General features: G+C 38.0%; 1 protein-coding gene across 1 annotated transcript in view; it reads right to left on the bottom strand.

The window, feature by feature from the left end:
• Window positions 1-1,646: 1,646 nt before the first annotated feature.
• Window positions 1,647-6,799, bottom strand: part of hepacam2 (HEPACAM family member 2) — a 75,831-nt gene continuing 70,678 nt past the window's right edge. Inside the window, exon 10 of the mRNA XM_059972545.1 lies at window positions 1,647-5,788. The gene's annotated coding sequence lies outside the window, so the exon portion shown is untranslated. The remainder of the gene's footprint in view (window positions 5,789-6,799) is intronic.

Genomic DNA, 6,799 nt, shown 5'->3' with positions numbered 1-6,799 from the left:
TCAACAGAACAGAACCAGCAGTAGCTGCGGGCAGCAGGACCCGAGCTCCACTGGGTCCTGAAGTCCACCTCACTGAGACATGTTAAATAAGGGACTTGAGCATCCGCGTTTTTTTGGTATCTGTGGAGGGTCCCGGAACCAATCCCCCGTGAATAAGGAGGGCCGACTCTAGTTCATTTAGTTTCTGGTCATAAATGGAAGTTAGTCTTCAGTTCTTAAAATATAAATGGAAAGCAGTAATCTGCCTGAATTTAAATACACGACTTTCAAAACAAGCTCTGTACATTGTACATTGCTTGTGTAGAAGCAGATGCTAGTGACCATACCTGCTTTACTGCTCGAGAAGGGTATAGGATAATGGTTGTTTAATTTAGTTTGTTTCAAACAAACAAGCTGACTCTTAAATTGCTTAGTACAAGGAAGCTTGTGGAACAGATAGATAATATAATTTAGCATATCAGTAACTGATCAGTTTATAGTTTGGAAGGTTTTAATGTCCTTAAAGAAATTTGTTTTATAGCAGTAATTAGGAACTGTGAGCATTCGCAAAATAATTATGTCTTCAAAATGCTTTTAGAACATTTGTATTAACAAGATATCCAAGGAAGTACATGTGATATGTATGTGAAGTCACCTATGTGGGAGAAAAATGATAAATGTAGAGAGCAGTTCTGGCAAAAGGAACATCAGACAACATGAAAGAAACCAGGGATGAATGAGGTTCCATTTCTCCAGCTTCAGCTTCTGAGACAGACAATGTGTTTGTCTGTATCATGGGTATGTCTTTTAAATTTATAGGAATTGTACCTGTGCTTTGGAAATCTTTATGTTTAAGAAATACTTTGTGTTTAGGAAATAGTTTGTGTTTTAGAAATGGCTTGTGATTTGGAAATGTTTCATAAGACAGAAACCTTATGTGAAAATTTGGAAAAGTTTAATAAAGAAATCCTCTGAGATTTAAACGTGTATCACTGTAAATAATTGACCTGCGTTTAAAACTACTTTGTTAGTTGGAGTATCTCCTCCTTGGTAGGGAGAGGGGACCTACCACTTGAATAGTGAGTATTGACAGCTTAACTCACCGTGGAGAATAACAAGGAAGTAAACTAGCTTTTGAAGATTGGGTAGTTACAGTGTAAATTCCTTCTAGAGAGAGTACTCATGATGATTGAGATTCAATAGGACTTAAGGTCTTTGTTTGAGTTTAGAACTTCACGGTCGGCAAACCCAATACCATCCCAGTCACTCCCGAGAATGAATTATGAATTCAAGCCCTGCCCTCTTTAAATATTCAATCTTTCTTTCAGAAAGATGCTCTTTGACCTTCTGCCCATGGGCCAGTTAACTAGAATGTTATTTACTGCAGAATAGAAATTCAGTTTCGTCTCACAGTAGCAACATGATTACATACCACCACGAGGAGTATTCAAGTCTATATATCATCTATGTTAGGTAAGGATAATATTAAGACCACAAGAATAGTGCTAAAACTGCATAATTTGTATAATTATATCCTCAATATCCAAGTCATATACATAATTACCAGTGTCGATATGCACATTTGTTCAGTCATACCCACCAAATGTTCTAGCTTTTCAAACAAGGCACTTTTATTTCTCACATTTACAAAAGTGACTGTACCTAATCTCAATGCAATATTTACAATTTACAAGTATAACATTAATAATGAGGCCAGGACCAGTATATACAGTAGAAATTTGCTGATATTATAATTCTAAGTGAGAAACTAAGTTCTGAGTAGATATTGAGCCTGCAGAAGGAAATTGACATACAGTGACAGATGGAATGTAATCTTGAGAAAATTTCAGGTAATTCGTAGTGACATAGAGAAAAGAAAAATCAATATTTACTTCAATGTCACTGATGTTCAGAGAGGTTTGCTGTATCCATGGACATGAAAGTTAACATGTAGTTACAGCAAGCAATTAGATTAGTTTTATTTGCCCCATGTACATTGAAACATAGAGTGAAATACACCTCATGTCAAATCCAATCAGTGAGGATTCTGGTCTCACTGTCTCTCTCTTAGGAGACAAGGCATTGGTATTTATGCTAAACCCACTGACCCCAACAGTGACTTAGACTTCACCTCTTCCCATCTGTCTCTTGAAACTATGTTGTTCTTTTCTCCCAGTTTCTCATTCTCCACCGCATCTCCACTCAAGATGTTCCAGGGCATCTGAAATGTCTCCATTTTCAGGAGGTATTGGTTCACTTCTGCTGTGGTTGATGGAGCCCTACCTTGCACCTCCTTTGTTTCCCATCATCAGCTCTCATCCTATCTCCTCCCAGACAGAACAGCGATAGAGTTCACTGGGTATTATGTTTCACCTTTTGGGCCTTCATCATTTCCACCAGGCACTTCTCATCCCCACCCCTCTCTACCTTCCATGATTCTCTCGTCCACTTATCCTTTCACATTGTTCCTTCTGTTACTCCTGGCTGTCTCCCCTGCCATCACTGTAGATGTAACCCTTGACCCTACACCTCCTCCCACACCATCTAGGACCTAAACTGTCCTTGCAGATGAGGCAAACGTTCACATGCATCTCATCTAACCTTGCCTACTGCATTCAGTGCTCCTGATATGGTCTTCTCAACATCAGCAAGATGAAGCACAGACTCAACCACTGCTTCACTAACACTGATGCTCAGTTTGCAAACGATTTCAAGTTCTCTCTCCATTTCCACCCTGACCATCTGTACCACCAGCTGAAGCTCCAACACAAACTGGAAGAGCAACACATTATATATAATCTAGAGAGTCTATTACCCAATGGCACAAAAATTGAGTTTTCCAATTTTAGGTAAACACCCTGTCCACAATCTTTCTGTTTTTCCTCTCCCTATCACCCCACCCCGGTTCTCTCCTCTCCTCTCATTCTGATCTTCTGGTTCTCCCATTTTTGTTCCCCTCCCTCAGCACCCTGTTCACCTTCTTCTTTTAACAACTTCACTCAGATTCTCCCCCTGCCGTTCCAATTCCAACTGCCGTTCACCTCTCCCTTCTCCACTAATAGATCCATTTTCCCCTCCTTTACTTACCTGAATTCAGCTCTGGTAGACCTTTGTGTTGCTGTTTAGCTCACTCGCCTCCCTCTTACCTTCTTCCATATTTTGTTTTCTTTTCTCTCCGTCTGTTTCCACCTATCATTCACCTGCTGCAGATTAACTCCCAGAAATTCTGTGATGCTGCTTTCAGTGAACTATACACTTGAACTCCTCGGTCTCTAAGATACGTTGCATTTCCTAGTTGCCTACCATTCATAATACAAGTCCTAGGCTGGCTTCACTTTCCAAAAAGCATTACCACATATTGTATAAAAATCCATTTGCCACTCAACAGACCACTTCCTGACTGATCAAGACCCCCCCCACCGTAATCTACAATAATCTTCTTCACTATCAACAATACCTCTTAATTTCATGTCTTAATTTCATGTCATCTGCAAACTTGCTGATCAAGCCTTGTGCATTCATATCCAGATTATTTATATAAATAACAAGGGTCCCAACACTGACCACTGTGGCTCACAATGTTTCACTAGTCTCCATTCTGACAAACATAACTTCCAACATATAAAACCATGCTGCTCTTAATCAGACTCTGTCTATTCAAATGCTGGTAGGTACTGTCCCACATAATTCCCTCCAGTAACTTCCCCACCAGTAATATCATGCTAACAAACCTGCAGTTCCCTGGCTTGTCCTTGCTGCCCTTCTTCCACAACACAGCACATTAGCTACCTTCCAGTCTTCAGGGACTTCAGCAGTGGCTAATGATGAAGCAAGTTCTGGAAGAATTTGGAACTCTGGATACTTATCAGCCATTTCCTTGAACTGATCGAAATTGTTTAGAACTAATTTCAACAGTCTAGGGATAAGGAGGAGGAATACATTCGGGTAAAACTTCATTTGGAGGATTATGATTCTGTGGAAATCTTTTACTCAAAATATATAATGTTCAGTCATTGGCTAATATTCAGGCTGTGATAAACAGATCATTGGAATCAAGGAGTATGAGAATGGGGGAGGAAGTGCTGGAGCATAGCTGAGGAAATGGCCAGTCATAACTTTATGGATTGTGAACTGGATTCAAGAGGCTGGAATCACATCATCCTGCTCCTTTTTAAAAAAAACATTCCATGGTTCTTAAATTTGCTAAGAACAATCATGATCATGAGACCATAATCATCTATGTCACATGACACAGCACATAATGATGATGATGATTCTTAAATAATATAAAATTAAAGACAGATTTTCACAGAACTTTTTTATCTGCTTGACAGATGCACCCTGAAGTACCACTTTATATTTTTCTACAGGCTTCTAAAACATCTTAAAGATAGACCAGTGCACTACAGTGGCTCCAAAGCAGCTTAAAATAATTCTTGGCAATTCTTCTTCAACTGGTATTATAAATAATTATTTGGATCTTTAAAAATCTGCCATTTTTGATTTCTTATAGCTACATCTAAAATTCTAATAAGAATTGACAAGGGATATGGATCCTCATCATAACAGAAGATACAGAAAAAATTAAATTTCCTGAAAGCAGAACACCTCTTAAAATATTATTTTTAAGTCTGTATGTTTTCTGTTTAGATGTTTTAAAACCTCTGTTAGATCACATGCACATGTTTACATATTATCCTGGGTCAGATAAATGTTCATGCCACTCCAAATGATACAAAAATCATGTAAATTGACTACTATATTTACATATCTTTAATTGTCTGGAAGGAAATATGTGCATTCAGAAGTAGTGATTTGTACTTCGTTGAGTTTCTCTAAACAACAGTATGGAATACTTTTTTGGAGGAGGAATGATGAAGAATTTCTTTAGTCAGAGCATGGTGAATCTGTGAAATTCATCGCCACAGACGGCTGTGGAGATCAAGTTACTGCATATGCGTATATTTTAAGTGCAGGTTGATAGGTTCTTGATTGCATGGGCATCAGAGGTTACAGGGAGAAGGCAGGAGAATGATGTTGAAGGGAATAATAATTATTCAGCCATGATGGAAAGGCAGGGAAGACTCAATGGGCTGAATGGCCTAATTCTGCTGCTATGTCTTCTGGTTTGTATGGTCTTGGTCTTTTGGGATCATTATTCATGTTGAGCACTCCCAGGTTAACTCTACCAATGAATTCACTCCAATATTCTTGCTCTACTAACAATTTTATGATCCCTTTGAGTTAGGTTATCAATCAAATGCATAAAATATTAAATAATATCCAGTTTTGCACTGATATTGTATCATCTAGAAACACCACTAAATAATTGAGTTCATGATTCCCATATACTAATTATGGTAGGATTCAGTCTCCGATGTATCCCGTTATAATAAATGTGTACAAGATTTCAATATATGTATAAGATTCTCACGGAAAATGTAAACCAATCCCTGCACAAAATGACAGTTTAAGTTTTAGAATAAATACATCTTATGGATAACAGTTAAAAATGAAAGATATTTTCTGATAATCTCATTTAGTCATTAACTTAATCCCTATTGTTTATTACATTTTATGCTGAAAGTTTAAAAGTTAAATTATTAAAACTTTGCTGATGAATAAATGCTTTGCAAGCTGCTTCAGTGATTTTTCTGTTTTGAGAAGAAATGATTCACCAGCTGCTGGACAGTAAAAGGTTCAGCTTCTTGTTGTTCTGACCTTGGCTGTCTTTATAGTTTGTTGTCAAAACACACAGTCATAGCACAACTGTCGCAGTCTTCTGGCATGTGGAAAATACAGCATCCAACTGGTAAAACACAGAAGGGGCAAGTTTATTGTACCTTGAAATATGTGTATTCACAACAATTTTCCTCTCTTATTTTCAGCACAAGCAGAACATATTTATGTAGTGCCTGTGAATGATCAGCAGATTTAAAAGGCATGATATGGTCATCAATAAATTTAGCTACCATTTTTTGAGTTCCAACCTAGAAATTAAGTCACACCACACATTTGAAAGTATGAATTGAACTATAGAGAATAACATTACACTTGATATTCAGGCTTTAACAATAGTTCTATGTAAACAAATACGCATGTTGTTTTTTTATTAAACTTCCTCTATGCACCATTCACAATTTTTTTTAAAAACCCACACATTTTTAATGAGAATAATTGTATGAATATTATTTAAAGATATCTTCCACCACAATTCATCATTTTAAACTGCTGGAAGGACTTTAAAGATGGCTTCTGAGTACATTGGTTTGTGTAGACAGTTAATCAAACTTGGACATCACAGTAGCATAGTGATTTGCACGCTTTACGGTACCAGCAATTCCCACCGTTGCCTGTAAGTAATTTGTACGTTCTCCCCATGACCACGTGGGTTTCCTCCAGGTGCTCTGGTTTCCTCCCACAGTCCAAAGATGTACTAGTTGGTAGGTTAATTGATCATTATAAACTGTCCTGTGATTAGGCTAGGATTAAATTGAGGGGTTGCTGGGTAGTGCGACTCGAAGGGCCAGAAGGGCACATTCCATGGGATATCTCAAAAAATATATATATCGAACAATAAAACATTACAGCACAGTAACAGGCCTTATGGCCCTTTTTGGCTGTGCCGAACTGTTTTTCTACCTAGTCCCACTGACCTGCACCTGGCCCATATCCCTCCATACACCTCTCATCCATATACCTGTCCAAGTTTTTCTTAAATGCTATAAGTGAGCTCTCATTTACCACTTCATCTGGCAGCTTATTCCACACTCCCACCACTCTCTGTGTGAAGAAGCCCCCCCTAATGTTCCCTTTAAAC

Source organism: Hypanus sabinus, chromosome 6, assembly GCF_030144855.1.
Source record: "Hypanus sabinus isolate sHypSab1 chromosome 6, sHypSab1.hap1, whole genome shotgun sequence".
NCBI classification, from domain to species: Eukaryota; Metazoa; Chordata; class Chondrichthyes; order Myliobatiformes; family Dasyatidae; genus Hypanus; species Hypanus sabinus.
This window is presented reverse-complemented; position numbering and strand designations above follow the sequence as displayed.